At 39.4% G+C, this 18,130-nt stretch overlaps 1 protein-coding gene and 1 pseudogene across 8 annotated transcripts in view; one reads left to right on the forward strand and one right to left on the reverse strand.

Annotated features, from left to right (window-relative positions):
- SPIDR (scaffold protein involved in DNA repair) overlaps positions 1–18,130 on the reverse strand; it is a 456,553-nt gene that overhangs the window by 177,170 nt on the left and 261,253 nt on the right. The gene's annotated exons all lie outside the window — the stretch shown is intronic.
- On the forward strand, positions 10,129–11,267 carry LOC113225145 (annotated as a pseudogene).

An 18,130-nucleotide genomic window follows, 5' to 3' on the forward strand; every position in this document is an offset into this window, starting at 1 on the left:
GGCCACTGATACCAATTTTTATGGCTGCGAAGTATTCCACGGTGTGTATGTACCACATTTTCTTTATCTAGTCCACTGCTACAGGGCACGCAGGCTGACTCCAGGTCTTTGCTATTGTGAATAACAGTATAGCCCATTTCTATACAGAAGCATTAAAGTACAAAACTGGCTTCCTTAAATAAATTAAAGAACACAAAAGTCTTGTGCATATCTCAAAAGGTCTTAATTGTCTTTAGCAATATGCCAAAGGTTCATGAACTAGAAATGAGATAGGTCTACTTATACACAATGTTGGCCAACAACATTATTTAAGTATTTAAGAGACAGCCAAGCGTAGTGTGCTCTTCAGGCTGTGTAGGAAGGGTTAAGCCAACACTTGTTTTTGCCCTCCAGGTTATTCACACTTTAATATAGTAACAATGAAATAGCTTAGCATGTTTTTTAAAAATGAGAAATATATACACCAAAGATTATATAATCAGTTTCTGACTTGCATCCAGTTTAGGACATACCCAAACAGGTACACAGATTAGCATGAAAGACTTTGCCATATGATGCTCATTACCTCCTCACAACTGCCCTTCTTGTTATCAGTTCAGAACAGAGGCACAGCAACTGGCCTGGATAGGCGCCTTCTCTAAGACGGCATCCAGACTTAGGTTCCTAGGGTTCAGGAATATTTTTCTAATTTATTCAGATATGCCTGCCCCATTAGTACCTAAAGTTCATCCCTTTTTTTCCATCTTCACCTTCTCTCCACTTCATGGGGACATTCTACAGCATCTGAACTTGATTCAAAATTATTCTTCCCAGAGAAATAATATTTTAAATGTGGCTATGAGGAGCCAAAGTCCCATTATCAGTAAAATGTTATAATGCATTAGTATAAAACAGACTTTTGGGGACTGGCCTGGGAATGCAGTTATGATTTCCACTGCTGTTCTCTGGGAAAATGCAGTCTGTTCTAAGCAAAGAACTTTTGGGAAACAACCTGTTCATACTTAAGGGTGTATCCTTTGAAATCAGAAAGCAAAAAGTAGCAAAGTGGGGACATAAAAACACCTTAATTTATATTTACTATGCTGGGTGCGGTGGTTCACACCTGGAATCTCAGCATTTTGAGAGGGAGAAGTGAGAGGGCTGCTTGAGGCCAGGAGTTCAAGACAAGCCTAGACAACATACCTCTTATCTATAAAAATTTTTAAAAAATTATCTCGGCATGGTGTCATGCACCTGTAGTCCCAGCTACTCAGGGGGCTGAGGTCACAGCAGATCACATCAGCCCAGGAGTCTGAGGCTGCAGTAAGCTGTGATTGTGCCACTAAACTCCACTCTGGGCAAAACAAGGCAAGACCCCATCTCTATAAAAAACAAAAATGAAATAAGAAAATAAACTTACTAAGCTTTACTCCTCATTCCATGACCTGTGATGACAACTAATCCTAAATATCCACCTACAGACTTAAATTACAACATGTAGTTTGGCATTATAGGTTGCTGGCTAACCAAAGGATTTCATTTCTCAAGTAATGTGAAGGCCAGAGATGTTACTATTATATATGTATTCCAGAAAACAAAAAGCAGTTTTTTTTTAGCCCAAGTACCTAGGTCTCAGACAACAGTTCTGGCTTGGAAGCAATACTTACTTTGCAGGTAGAGCCCCAGATTAAACCCAGTGTCTCTAGAGTAGAATGAAGCCAGTGAATGGAAGGAAGAGGTGAGGTAGACTGAGATTCAGTATGGAACAATCATTAGGGAAGCTAAGCCAGTGAACAAAAATTGCACATCCAGCCAGCCAGCCCCACTGAGGCCATCTAAGATCAGCCAGCTATCTTCAGATCTTGGTTGTGGTTCTATGCTTGAAGCTGCTAGGCCTACAGGCTAATTCTCATTGTCTGGCTTCTCTTTGGCCTAGCAAGATGGAAAATTGTCCCTGGTTGACAATAGATACAATGAATGTAACAGGAGTTGGTATGGCATTCAGGGAGCATTAGAAATTGGACACCTGTGTAGGGTCATATAAAAACTCATTAATATGCCTATACCGTCTTTAAAATCTTAGACAACTAAGGGTTTTTGCTTCTGTTATTTTGTTTAGTTCCCAGAACAACCCTGCCAGACAGACAGACTATTGTCAACATTCTGACTTGATGAATGAAAAAGTAAGGCTCTGAGAACTGTCCAAAATTTCTTTGCTGGAAGTGACAGTCTGGTATTCTTTCCATGTTACTGTGATTTCTACCAGATGGAGTAAGAACCAACATTCATAGAGTGGCTTGACACCCATCCCCTTGAGAATGTCTCACTGGCCATTGAGAGGATACAGGTCATGTATACAGAAAATCACACGTCTCCCTTCCCAAAAAGCCACATCATATAATGCAACATGCCCCACTCCCAGACCCAACTATTAGCACCTCCATTAAAATGGAATATACACAGGAAGGAACATGAGTTCCATTATACTTTAGTTGTTAACAGTATAGATTTTTTAAAAAATTACTTATTCTATTGCTCAATTTTTGAGGAACCAAATTAAAAGTTACTAGATTATATTATTATACACAAGTATCTATCTCCCAATTCCTTTTGTAGATTGTGTCTATTTCCCCAATGAGATTTTAGTGATGCAAGGGACTGGAGTTGCATCTTCTATTTATTTCATCTCTACAGTATGCAACAAGTGCCAGGCACACCCTAGGCAGGAAGAGATACATACTGGAATGAGTATTTCTCAGTTCTTTCAGAAAGTGATTCTTATCTTGGAATTGTTATTTTACGGCAATAAAGTGGCATGGCTGGATTCATTTCTAACATATTCTAATTGCTTTATTTCTAGGAGTCCATATACAGCTTCTAAAATCTACCGTTTAGGACAAAGAATGGTCATTAAGTACAGAGTGGGAGAAAGGCTAGCAAAACAGAGATAGAAGACAGAACAAAAAGGAACAGACTGTACCACTTGTTTACTCATAAGTACTCTAGGTTAGATCAAGACCAAGATTTAAGAAAAAAAATTTGCTATTGATTTGTAGACCAAGAACTGGAAGCATAAAAGTCTGGTATTTCCAAACGATCAAAATTACAGGCCACCTGCTTTTGAAAATTTAACTAGGCAATATGTATTTAAACACAAAGAGGAGAGGAGGAACCAAGATGGCTGAATAGGAACAGCTCAATCTACAGCTCCAAGTGTGAACAATGCAGAAGACGAGTGATTTCTGCATTTCCAACTGAGTTACTGGGTTCATCTCACTGGGGCTTGTCGGACAGTGCGTGCAGCCCACGAAGTGTGAGCTTAAGCAGGGTGGGGCACTGCCTCACCTGCGAAGCAGAAGGGGTTGGGGGAATTCCCTTGCCTAGGAAGGAAAGTGGTGATAGAGGGTACCTGGAAAATCGGGACACTACCACCCTAATACTGCGCTTTTCGAACAGTCTTAGCAAACGGCATACCAGGAGATCATATCCTGTGCCTGGCTCGGAGGGTTCCACGCCCACGGAGCCTAGCTCACTGCTAGCACACCAGTCTGAGATAGAACTGCAAGGCCGCAGCAAGGCTGGGGGAGGGGCGTCCACCATTGTTGTGGCTTGAGTAGGTAAACAAAGTGCTGGGAAGCTTGAACTGGGTGGAGCCCACCTCAGCTCAATGAGGCCTACCTGCCTCTGTAGACCACCTCTGGGGGCAGGGCATAGCTGAACAAAATGCAGCAGAAACTTCTGCAGACTTAAACGTCCCTGTCTGACAGCTTTGAAGAGAGTAGTGGTTCTCTCAACACAGAGTTTCAGATCTGAGAACGGACAGACTGCCTCCTCAGATGGGTCCCTGACTCTCCAGTAGCCTAACTGGGAGACACCTCCCAGTAGGGGATGACTGACACCACATATAGCCGGGTGCCTCTCTGAGACGAAGCTTCCAGAGGAAGAATCAGGCAGCAACATTTGCTGTTCTGCAATGTATTTGCTGCTCTGCAGCCTCTGCTGGTGATACCCAGGCAAACAGGGTCTGGAGTGGACCTCCAGCAAACTCCAACAGACCTGCAGCTGAGGGTCCTGAGTGTTAGAAGGAAAACTTAACAAACAAAAAGGACATCCACACCAAAATCCCATCGGTACATCACCATCATCAAATACCAAAGGTAGATAAAACCACAAAGATGGGGAGAAACCAGAGCAGAAAAGCGTAAAATTCTAAAAATCAGAGTGCCTCTCCTCCTCCAAGAGAAGACAGCCCCCTGCCAGCAACGGAACAAACCTGGACGGAAAATGACTTTGACGAGTTGAGAGAAGAAGGCTTCAGACGATCGGTAATAACAAACTTCTCTGAGCTAAAGGAGGATGTTCGAACCCATTGCAAGGAAGCTAAAAACCTTGAAAAAAGATCAGACGAATGGCTAACTAGAATAAACTGTGTAGAGAAGACCTTAAATGACCTGATAGAGCTGAAAACCATGGCATGAGAACTACGTGATGCATGCAAAAGCTTCAGTAGCCGACTGGATCAAGTGAAAGAAAGGGTATCAGTGATTGAAGACCAAATGAATGAAATGAAGTGAGAAGAGAAGTTTAGAGAAAAAAGAGGAAAAAGAAACAAACAAAGCCTCCAAGAAATATGGGACTATGTGAAAACACCAAATCTACGCCTGACTGGTGTACCTGAAAAGTGACGGGGAGAATGGAACCAAGTTGGAAAACACTCTGTAGGATATTATCCAGGAGAACTTCCCCAGCCTAGCGAGGCAGGTCAGCATTCAAATTCAGGAAATACAGAGAAAGCCACAAAGATACTCCTCGAGAAGAGCAACTCCAAGACAGATAATTGTCAGATTCACCAAGGCTGAAATGAAGGAAAAAATGTTAAGGGCAGCCAGAGAGAAAGGTCGAGTTACCCACAAAGTGAAGCCCATCAGACTAACAGCAGATCTCTGGGCAGACACTCTACAAGCCAGAAAAGAGTGGGAGCCAATATTCAATATTCTTAAAGAAAAGAATTTTCAACCCAGAATTTCATATCCAGCCAAACTAAAGCTTCATAAGTGAAGGAGAAATAAAATCCTTTACAGACAAACAAATGCTGAGAGATTTTGTCACCAACAGGCCTGCCTTACAAGAGCTCCTGAAGGAAGCACTAAACATGGAGAGGAACAACCGGTACCAGTCACTGCAAAAGCATGCCAAATTGTAAAGACCACTGATGCTAGGAAGAAACTGCATCAATTAATGGGCAAAATAATCAGCTAACATCAGAATGATAGGATCAAATTCACACATAACAATATTAACCTTAAATGTAAATGGGCTAAATGCTCCAATTAAAAGACACAGAATAGCAAATTGGATAAAGAGTCAAGACCCATCAGTTTGCTGTATTCAGGAGACCCATCTCATGTGCAGAGACACACATAGGCTCAAAACAAAGGGATGGAGGAAGATCTACCAAGCAAATGGAAGACAAAAAAAAAAAAAAAGTAGGGGTAGCAATCCTACTCTCTGATAAAACAGACTTTAAACCAACAAAGATAAAAAGAGACAAAGAAGGTCATTACATAATGGTAAAGGGATCAATTCAAAAAGAAGAACTATCCTAAATATATATGCACCCAATACAGGAGCACACAGATTCATAAAGCAAGTCCTTAGAGACTTACAAAGAGACTTAGACTCCCACATAATAATAATGGGAGACTTGAACACCCCACTGTCAACATTAGACAGATCAACGAGACAGAAAGTTAACAAGGATATATATCCAGGACTTGAATTCAGCTCTGCACCAAGTGGAATTAATAGACATCTACAGAACTCTCCACTCCAAATCAATAGAATATACATTCTTCTCAGCACAACATCACACTTATTCACAAATTGACTGCATAGTTGGAGGTAAAGCACTCCTCAGCAAATGTAAAAGAACAGAAATTATAACAAACTGTCTCTCAGACCAGAGTGCAATCCAACTAGAACTCAGGATTAAGAAACTCAATCAAAACCGCTCAACTACATGGAAACTGAATAACCTGCTCCTGAATGACTACTGGGTACATAAGGAAATGAAGGCAGAGATAAAGATGTTCTCTGAAACCAATGAGAACAAAGACACAACATACCAGAATCTCGGGGACACATTTAAAGCAGTGTGTAGAGGGAAATTTATAGCACAAAATGCCCACAAGAGAAAGCAGGAAAGATCTAAAATCGACACCCTAACATTACAACTAAAAGAACTAGGGAAGCAAGAGCAAACACATTCAAAAGCTAGCAGAAGGCAAGAAATAACTAAGATCAGAGCAGAACTGAAGGAGATAGAGAAACACAAAATACCCTTCAAAAAAATCAATGACGCCAGGAGCTACTTTTTTGAAAAGATCAACAAAATTGATAGACTGCTAGCAAGACTAATAAAGAAGAAAAGAGAGAAGAATCAAATGGACATAATAAAAAATGATAAAGGGGAAATCACCACCGATCCCACGGAAATACAAACTACCATCAGAGAATACTATAAACACCTCTACACAAATAAACTAGAAAATCTAGAAGAAATGGATAAATTCCTGCACACATACACCCTCCCAAGACTAAACCAGGAAGAAGTTGAATCCCTGAATAGACCAATAACAGGCTCTGAAATTGAAGCAATAATTAATAGTCTACCAACCAAAAAAACTCTAGGACCAGTCAGATTCACAACCGAATTCTACCAGCGGTACAAAGAGGAGCTGGTACCATTCCTTCTGAAACTATTCCAATCAATAGAAAAAGAGTGACTCATTTTATGAGGTCAGTATCATCCTGATACCAAAGCCTGGCAGAGACACAACAGAAAAGGAGAATTTTAGATCAATATCCCTGATGAACATCTATGTGAAAATCCTCAATAAAATACTGGCAAACCAAATCCAGCAGCACATCAAAAAGCTTATCCACCATGATCAAGTGGGCTTCATCCCTGGGATGCAAGGCTGGTTCAACATACGCAAATCAATAAATGTAAACCATCACATAAACAGAACCAAAGAAAAAAACCACATGATTAGCTCAATAAATGCAGAAAAGGCCTTCGACAAAATTCAACAGCCCTTCATGCTAAAAACTCAATAAGCTAGGTAGTGATGCAACGTATCTCAAAACAATAAGAGCTATTTATGACAAAACCACAGCCAATATCACACTGAATGGGCAAAAGCTGGAAGCCTTCCCTTTGAAAACTGGCACATGACATGGATGCCCTCTCTCACCACTCGTATTCAACATAGTGTTGGAAGTTCTGGCTAGGGCAATCAGGCAAGAGAAAGAAATCAAGGGTATTCAGTTAGGAAAAGAAGAAGTCAAATTGTCCCTGTTTGCAGACGACATGATTGTATATTTAGAAAACCCCATTGTCTCAGCCCAAAATCTCCTTAAGCTGATAAGCAACTTCAGCAAAGTCTCAGGATATAAAATTAATGTGCAAAAATCACTAGCATTCTTACACACCAGTAACAGAGAGCCAAATCATGAATGAACTCCCATTCACAATAGCTTCAAAGAGAATAAAATACCAAGGAATCCAACTTACAAGGGATGTAAAGGACCTCTTCAAGGAGAACTACAAACCACTGCTCAGTGAAATAAAAGAGGATACAAAGAAACGGAAGAATATACCATGTTCATGGATAGAAAGAATCAGTATCGTGAAAATGGTCATATTGTCCAAGGTAATTTATAGATTCAATGCCATCCCCATCAAGCTACCAATGACTTTCTTCACAGAATTGGAAAAAACTGATTTAAATTTCATATGGAACCAAAAAAGAACCTGCATAGCCAAGACAATCTCAAGCCAAAAGAACAAAGCTGGAGACATAACGCTACCTGACTTCAAACTATACTACAAGGCTGCAGTAATAAAACAGCATGGTACTGGTACCAAAACAGAGATACAGACCAATGGAACAGAACAGAACCCTCAGAAATAATACCACACATCTACAACCACCTGATCTTTGACAAACCTGACAAAAACAAGAAATGGGGAAAGGATTCCCTATTTAATAAATGGTGTTGGGAAAACTGGTTAGCCATATATGTAGAAAGCTGAAACTGGATCCCTTCCTTACACCTCATACAAAAATTAATTCAAGATGGATTAGAGACTTAAATGTTAGACCTAAACCCATAAAAACCCTAGAAGAAAACCTAGGGAATACCATTCAGGACATAGGCATGGGCAAGGACTTCATGTCTAAAACACCAAAAGCAATGGCAACAAAAGCCAAAATTGACAAATGGGATCTAATTAAACTAAAGAGCTTCTGCACAGCAAAAGAAACTACCATCAGAGTTAACAGGCAATCTACAGAATGGGAGAAAAATTTTACAATCTACCCTTCAGACAAAGGGCTAATATGCAGAATCTACAAAGAAGTTAAACAAATTTACGAGAAAAAATCAAACAACCCCATCAAAAGGTGGGCAAAGGACGTGAACAGATACTTCTCAAAAGGAGACATTTATGCAGCAACCAACACATTAAAAAATGTTCATCATCAATAGTCATCAGAGAAATGCAAATCGAAACCACAATGAGACACCATCACATACCAGTTAGAATCGTGATCATTAAAAAGTCAGGAAACAACAGGTGCTGGAGAGGATGTGGAGAAATAGCAACACTTTTACACTGTTGGTCGGACTGTAAACTAGTTCAACCATTGTGGAAGACAGTGTGGTGACTCCTGAAGGATCTAGAACTAGAAATACCATTTGACCCAGCCATCCTGTCACTGGGTACATATCCAAAGGATTATAAATCATGCTGCTATAAAGACACATGCACACGTATGTTTATTGCGGCACCATTCACAATAGCAAAGACTTGGAACCAACCCAAATGTCCATCAATGATAGACTGGATGATGAAACTGTGGCACATATACACCATGGAATAATATGCAGCCATAAAAAAGGATGAGTTCATGTCCTTTGTAGAGACAGGGATGAAGCTGGAAACCATCATTCTGAACAAACTATCACAAGGACAGAAAACCAAATATTGTATGTTCTCACTCATAGGTGGGAATTGAACAATGAGAACACTTGGGCACAGGACAGGGTGGGGAACATCACACACTGGAGGCTGTCGTGGAGTAGGGGGAGAGGGGAGGGACAGTATTAGGAGATATACCTAATGTAAATTATGAGTTAATGGGTGCAGCACACCAACATGGCACATGTATATGTATGTAACAAACCTGCACATTGTGCACATGTACCCTAGAACTTAAAGTATAATAAAATAAATAAATAAATGAACACAAAGAGGAATGAGGATATTCAAACACACAAGAAAGAATATTTCCAGTTGTCTCCTAAAATAATTTTTAATTAGTCCTTTCATCATTCTTACTTTTTCCCTTTTGTTCTGTTTTTTGAGATGAAGTTTTGCTCTGTTGCCCAGGTCGGAGTGCAGTGGTGCAATCACAGCTAACTGCAACCTCTGCCTCCCAGGTTCAAGTGATTCTCCTGCCTCAGCCTCCCAAGTAGCTGGGATTACAGGCACCTGCTACCACGCCCAGCTAATTTTTGTATTTTTAGTAGAGACAGGGTTTTATCATGTTGGCCAGGCTGGTCTCGAACTCCTGACCTCAGATGATCCACCAGCCTCGGCCTCCCAAAGTGCTGGGATTACAGGTGTGAGTCACCACACTCAGTCTATTTTTACTTAAAAAAGCTTAAAATATCACCTATTTACTTTATTCTATTTTCTTCCCTTGTGTTAATGTGCACAGCAGACTTAATCACTGCATATGTAATTATCAATTCACTTCATCTGTATAATTCATATATCCCGAATCTATACTTTATCATATTAATTATTTTTAGTTTAAGGCAAAAGCTACTTTTTCTTATCTTCTAATTAATAATAGAAAAATGACAGAAACATTTCCAAACACTTGGAAACTAAACAACACACTACAAAATATCTATGAGTCAAAAAGGAAGTCTCAGGAAATTTAAAAAAATATATTAAACTGAATGAAAATGAAAAGATTACATATCAAAATTGGTGGGAAGAAGCGAAAGCAGTGCTGAGAAGGAATTTTATAGGGCTAAAGGCATACATGAGCTCTTTCCGTGCCTAATGCAGCCATGGCTGGTGGTCCCAAGCAGCATCTAAAGCATGTAGCAACTCCAAAACATTGGATGCTGGCTAAATTGCCCAGTGTGTTTGTTCATCGTCCATCCACCAGTTCCCACAAGTTGACAGAGTGTCTCCCTATCATCATTTTCCTAAGGAACAGACTTAAGTATGCCTTGACAGGAGATGAAGTAAAGAAGATTTGTGGCCAGGCATGGCAGCTCATGCTTGTAATCCCAGTACTTTGGGAGGCCGATATGGGCAGATCACGAGGTCAAGAGATCGAGACCATCCTAGCCAACACGGTGAAACTGTGTCTCCACCAAAAATACAAAAATTAGCTGGGCGTGGTGGTGGGTGCCTGTAATCCCAGCTACTCAGGAGGCAGAGGTTGAGCCAGGAGAATTGCTTAAACCCAGGAAGCGGAGGTTGCAGTGAACCAAGATCACGCCATTGCACTCCAGCCTGGCGACAGAGCGAGACTCCATCTCAATAAATAAACAAACAAACAAACAAATAAATAAATAAATATAAAGAAAGAGAGAAGATTTGCATGCAGTGGTTCATTAAGATCAATGGCAATGTTCAAACTGATATAACCCATCCCACTGGATTCACAGACGTCATGGGCATTGACTAGATAGGAGAGAATTTTCGTCTCATCTATGACATCAAGGGTTGCTTTGCTGTACATCGTATTACACCTGAGGAGCCCAAGTACAAATTGTGCAAAGTGAGAAAAATCTTTGTGGGCACAAAAGGAATCCCTCATCTGGTGACTCATGATGCTCGCAATATCTGCTACCCTGATCCCCTCCATCAAGGTGAATGATCCCATTCAGACTGATATCGGAACGGGCAAGATCACTGATTTCATCAAGTTTGGCACTGGTAACCTGTGGATGGTGACTGGAGGTGCTAACTTGGGAAGAATTGGTGTCATCACCCACAGAGAAAGGCACCCTTGACCTTTTGATGTGGTTCACATAAAAGATGCCAATGACAACAGCTTTGCCACCCGGCTTTCCAAAATTTTTGCTACTGGCAAGGGCAACAAACCATGAATTTCTCTTCTCCGAGGAAAGGTATACACCTCACCATTGCTGAAGAGAAAGATAAGAGACTGGCAGCCAAACAGAGCAGTGGGTGAAATGTCTCTGGGTGACAGATTAGATCTTTGTACATAATTAAAAATAATGTGGCATGATTAATAAAAATAAATTAAAAAAATGTGTACATGAGAAAAGGTTCAAATCAATAATCTAGGCTCCCTCTCCAGGAACTTAGAGAAACAAGAGCAAAATAAACCCACGGCAAGCTGAGAAAAGGAAATAATAGATTAGAGCAGAAATCAATGAAGCTGAAAATTTAAAATGAAGAAAATTCATGAAACAAACCTGGTTCACAGATAAGACCAATAAGATTGACAAACGTCTAGCAAGACTGACAGAGAAACAAAGAACATGTGAATTACCAATATCTGGAGTAAAAAAGGGAATAGCACTAGAGACCATGTAGACATCAAAAGGATAACAAGGGAACACCATGGACAGGTCTGCACACAAAATTTGACATGTTAGGTAAAATAAACCAATTCCTTGAAAAAAATACAAACTACCACAAGTCACCCAATATAAAACTGATTATTTGAATAGCCCTATGACTACTAAGTAAATTGATACTGTGATTTCAAAATTTCCCAAACACATATCTCCAGGTTCAGACACTTTCATTACTGAATTCTACCAAACACTTAGGCAACAATTAGTATCAATTCTCCATAATCTTTTCCAAGCAATAGAAGAGAAGGGAATACTTCCCAATCCATTTTATCAACCTAGAATTACCCTGGTATCAAAACAAAAGAGTACAAAAAGAACACTATAGGCCAATATGCTTTATGAATATAGATGTAAAAATCCTTAACAAAATATTAGCAAATAAAATTCAGTAATATGTAAAAAACATGTATACATCATAACCAAGACGAGTTTATTCCAGGGATGTAAGGCTAGTTCGACATTTGAAAATCAATCTATGTAATCTACCACATTAAATTATAAAGAAAAAAATCGTATCACATAAATCAATACAGAAAAACCACTTGACAAAAATAAACACCCTCTCACGTTAAAACTTCTCAGAAAACTAGAAATTGAGGGAAATTTCCTCAATTTGAGTTAGAGAACATCTATAAAAAACCTACAGTTAATATTATATTTATTGGGGAAAGACTGAAAACTTTCCTCTAAGATTAGGAACAAGCCAGAATGTCTATTCTCACTTCTTTTATTCAGTGTAGTACTAGAAGTTCTAGCCAGTGCGATAAGGCAAGAAAAGGAAAGGCGTCCAGATCAGAGAAAAAGAATTAAACTAAGCCTATTTACAGATGGCATGATTGTCTATGTAGAAGTTATGAAAGAACATACAAAAAACTTCTAAAACTAATAAATGAGTCCAGCAAGGCTGCAGGGCACAAAAATCAACACACAAAAATCAATTATATTTCTATATACTAGCGAACTAGAATACGTGGACACCAAAATTTTAAAAAACAACATTTTTTATGATTTCAGAAAAAGAAAAAAAAAGGTCGGGCACAGGGGCTCACATCTGTAATCCTAGCACTTTGGGAGACCGAAGAATCACTTAGGTCAGGAGTTTGAAACCAGCCTGGCCAATATGGTGAAACCCCATCTCTAGTACAAATACAAAAATTAGCTGGAAATCGCTTGAACTCAGGAGGCAGAGGTTGCAGTAAGCTGAGATCGCACCACTGCACTCCAGCCTGGGCGACACAGTGAGACTATCTCAACAACAACAACAACAACGATAAAAAGAAAGACTTTGGTGTAAACTAACAAAATAACTATAAGAGTTGTATGCTAAAGCTACAAAATGCTAATGAAAGATATAAAAGAAGAATCAAACAAATGAAGAGTCATACTGTGTTCATGAACTGAAAGACTTCATTATGTCATATAATTAGTAGTTCAATTCTTTCCAAAATAATATACATTTAACACAATTCCTATTGAAGTTCCAGAAAATTTTTTGTAGAAATAAAATTACTCTAAAATTTATGTGATAAGGCAAAGGAACTAGAACAGCTAAAACAATTTTGAAAGAGAAGAATAAAGTGCTATGAACCTGATTTCAAGACATACAGCTTCTGTAGTCATGACTGTGTGATGTACAAAGAAACTCACACAAAGATCAATGGAACAGAACACCCAGAAATAGATCTATGTGATTTTCGACAAAGGTGCAAAAGCAATTCATTGAAGGAAAGATGTCCTTTTCAACAATTGGTGGAGAAACTGGACACCCACAGGCAAAAAACAGAAAAACCAAAACCTTCCACCTAAGTCTCACACCTTATATGAAAAGTAACTCAAAATAGATCATAAATACAAAATGACATAGGAGAAAATCTTTTGGATTTATTAGACTTGACATCAAAAATACAATTCATAAAAGGAAAAACTGGTACTTTGAACTTCATTAAAATTAAAACATTCTGGGAAAGACCTCGTTGAGAAGGTATGAAAAATATAAGCTAGAGATTGCAATTAAGGACTAGTATCTAGAATATATTAAGAACCCTCAAAATTTCACAATAGCAAACAATCCAATTAGAAAACGAGCAAAAATCACGAACATATATTTCACTGAAGAGAATAAACAAATGGCGAATGAGCACATGAAAAGATGCTTAATGCCATTAGCATGAAAAATAAAAATAAAACCCTAAGCCTCCCAACCAACTGAACAGAACGCTCTTGGCCAAAGGGACCCCAGAGAAACCCTGAAAAACGAAGTCTCGGCCAGGCGCAGTGGCTCAAGCCTGTAATCCCAGCACTTTGGGAGGCCGAGACGGGTGGATCACGAGGTCAGGAGATCGAGACCATCCTGGCCTACACGATGAAACCCCGTCTCTACTGAAAAATACAAAAAACTAGCCGGGCGAGATGGCGGGCGCCTGTAGTCCCAGCTACTCGGGAGGCTGAGGCAGGAGAATGGCGTAAACCCGGGAGGCAGAGCTTGCAGTAAGCCGAGATTGCGCCACTGCACTCCAGCCTGGGCAACAGAGCCAGACTCCGTCTCAAAAAAAAAAAAACAAAAAAAAAAAAAAACAAAGTCCCAGGCCGTGATAGGATAAGAGGTTGATTACGCCTCAGTATGCTCCCTCCTTATTAACCTTTAACCAGAATTTTTTCCTAAGGAGTAAGTGGAAACCAACTCTAGAAAACAAGAAACAAGATGATTCATTCCTTTATCGCCTTCAGCCAATTATCTGAGGCCAAAACCAGGCTCCCTCTCCCTCTTTGAAGTTTTGATGTGACAGCCCACCAGCTTGACAATGCATCCCTTCCTAAACACTGACCACCATATCTCTGGACCAGTTCTGACTGACTAGCATAGGATGTGCTATGAGGGTTTTCAGGTCCTCTGTTTCACATTTTGATGCCAGAGGGCCAAAAACTCCATCCCTGGATCATGCTAATGCCATCATTTTTTGACCATGTGACCTATGAAGAGGCATGAAGCTCAGTTGTGCTTTTTTCATAAATCTTCATGACTCCTTCTATAGCTTATTGAATATGTATACTTAGCCAACCCATTGGGCATAAGTACCTGTGTTAGGCTTTCTTCCCTTAAATTGCTTTTTCTCAGCTTTTGCCAAAGGCTACATTTCCCAGCCTTTGGTGTGCCACTCTTTATGAGAAATAAAGCTCTCCTTTCCAATTTTTTGAACCACATGATTCTTCACTTGACAAGCATTAGGGAAATGCACATTAAAACCACAATGAGATATCACTACCTACCTATCAGAATAAAAATTAAAAAATAGTGACAACATCAAATGCTGGTATGGAGAAACTGCATCACTCACACATTACTGGTGGCAATGTAAAATGAAATAGCCACTCTGGAAACCCGTTTGGCAGTTTCTAAAAGAACTAAACATGCAACAACTATAGGACTCAGCAATTGCACTCTTGGATGTTTATCCCAGAAAAGTGAAAACTTATCTTCACACAAAAACTTGTAGACAAATATTCATACCAGTACTATTCATAAGTTGGACGTCCTTCCATGGGTGAATAGCTAAATAAACTGATATACCCCCATGCCATGGACGTCCACTCTGCAGTAAAAAGTAACTATTTATACATGCAACAACTGGGATGGATCTCCAGCAAATGATCCCAAGTGAAAAAAGCCAATTTCAAAAGGTTACAAACTATGATTCCATTTCCATAGCATTACTGAAATGCAAAATAATAAGAACATAAAATAGACCAGCAATTGCTAGGGGTTCTGGAGGATGACAGGGTGGAAGAAAATAGTATGCCTATAAAGAGTGGCAGGAAGGATCCTTTGGTGTTGAAACTATTGTATCTGGACTACATTCATAACAAGATCTGGTTTTTATACAGTTCTGCAAGATATTTCCCTTAGTGGAAACTGGGTAAAGGATACATAGGATCTTTCTGTATTACTTTTCACAACTGCATGTGAATCTACAATTACCTCAAAATAAAAGGTTTAATTAAAAATCTCTGCACTTGGATTCCTCTCATTAGCTCCAGGTGTATACATTAATTGAAAGATTTTCAAGCAGGGGAAGTGCTTTGATTTACTTTTTTTAAAAAAAAATCCTTAGCTACTGTGTGGAATCTGAATTAGAAACCAGTGGGACAGGTATTCCAAGGGAGTGGTAACTCTTCTTTAATGTCAGCTTTCCCCCTTCAGAAATCTCTGCTCTGATGCCTTATCACTCTCCAGTCACTCACAGCAACTCTGGGCACTCATAAGGTCTCCTCGGATTTGCCTCTGGTTACATTCACTACAACCCTCATCCAGGTACCCATAAAATAACGAATGGTTGGCAACCACCCACCCAGCCCAGAATTTTCTCTTTCACAATCTTAGTCATTAGAAAATGAAAGTTAATCCCTGGTGTACATGGAGATATCAGATAAAGTTAAAAAAAAAAAAAAAAAGAAAATGACAGTTAAGATGACATTGCTTACAGAAAAGTTCTCCCTTAATTAAGAAAACTTTGCTGCAGTTTCTTCTGGAGACTTTGTAGACCTTCATTTGATCAGGAGAGAGAGCAAGTGCATGTGTGTACTGATTTGACTAGGGTTTCCAGAATGTGCCTGGGGGACAAAATATTTTATTGTCATTTTGCAATTATGTATTTTTTTGAATGCCTTTCTTGGTAAAATAAGTTTTCAAAAAATATTTTTTGAAAATATTCCTGTAGTAACAGGGATACTTTTAAAACAAAATTCAAAAGTAAATTAAAATAACCAATTTTATTTTCCTTTTCACTTACTTGAATACAAAAAGTTAGCAAATACTTTTTGGATGACATTGGTATTTATTTTCCCCTATGCTTCAGGCTGGCCTACCCACTCTCCATCAAAGGAGAAATCGAGAGAACAGTTTTATTGCTTCTGTTTCATTAGAAGTTTTGGTCCTAAGTTAGCCTTATAACCTTCTCATGATATTATTCAAGAAAGTGTGTAGAATTCAAATTCAAATTCAGTACAGTCCCTCAAACTGTGAACTACACAAGTTCCAAGGGTTTATTTACCTCCTATCAAGCATAATGTGAGGGAATAACACAGTCAACTTGGAACAATAAATTCAGCACAACTGTGCTTCCGTTTTCCTCTTCTTTGTTCTCTCTCAGGGCCACAGTATATTTTTACTTCTTTCTTTAAAAGTTGGGTTAGGATAAGAAGGAAGCCGGTCCAATCCCTAATCCATGAACTAGAAAGGCCAGGCCAGCTTTCCACCTTGGAAGGAGAGGAACCCAGCTGCTAGCAGACAGTCCTAAGACTGCAGGTCCTACAATAAGCAATCAAACCACCATCTGATAGTGTCCCTTGGGAAAAGGGGATTTTTTTTTTTTTTTTTTTTTTTTTTCCTCACAGTTCTGGAGATTGGAAGTCTAAGATCAGGGTGCTAGCACAGATTGGGTTCTGGTAAAGCCATCTTCTGGATTGCAGACTGTCATCTTTTCCTTGTATCCTTATACGGCAGAAAAAGGGCAAGAGAGTTCTTTGAGGTCTTTTGTTTTCTTCTTCTTTTTTTTTTTTGGTGGAGCGGAAAAGGGGATTTTTTAGGAGAAAAGTGAAGGGCCTTAAGATTGTCATGTATGCACCAAACCCCACTTCCCAAGACTGAATACAGTCCCCTGTCAGACACAAGTCTTGATTTATAAAGCATTTATGTAAGTGGATTAGAAAAACGTCAAGTGGGCAAAGGACATGGCCAGAAAAACCACAAAAAATGACATATGAAATGCTTGAAAAAGTGTTCAATCTCTTTAATTTAAAAAATGCAAATTAAAATGAGATGTCATTTATCTTTTAAAGTGAAGTAAAATAATTAATAGCACTGAAAAGTCTCAGCACTGCCCTGAGCCCCAGGTAGGATGGGCCCCATGTAGTCCTTGTCTGGCTAAGGGAGGTGGCCTCACTCTGGGCACTGCATACCCACTGTCTCTTCTTTGCCTTTTAATGATGTAAGAAAGTACTTACGTATGATGGTGTGCTGGTAAGGAAAAAATTATCAGTATATAAAATCTTAATATATTTTTAAAAAGGTTAATCTCTGCTAGTGCAGTAATGGGTAGTTTCTAGTCTCTTTATCTATCACATCTCTCAGCATTTTTTTTCAAATATCTCACAATAGGCCGGGTGTGGTGGCTCACGCCTGTAATCCCAGCCCTTTGGGAGGCTGAAGCAGGTAGATCACCTGAGGTCAGGAGTTTGAGAGCAGCCTGGCCAACCTGGTGAAACCCCGTCTCTACTAAAAATACAAAAATTAGCTGGGCATGGTGGCGGGTGCCTGTAATCCCAGCTACTTGGGAGGCTGGGGCAGGAGAATCACTTGAACCTGGGAGGCAGAGGTTGCGGTAAGCCGAGATCGTGCCACTGAACTACAGCCTGGGTGACAGAGTGAGACTCCGTCTTAAAAAAAAAAAAAAAA

The sequence above is a fragment of the Piliocolobus tephrosceles genome, chromosome 7, assembly GCF_002776525.5.
Source record: "Piliocolobus tephrosceles isolate RC106 chromosome 7, ASM277652v3, whole genome shotgun sequence".
Taxonomy (NCBI): Eukaryota; Metazoa; Chordata; class Mammalia; order Primates; family Cercopithecidae; genus Piliocolobus; species Piliocolobus tephrosceles.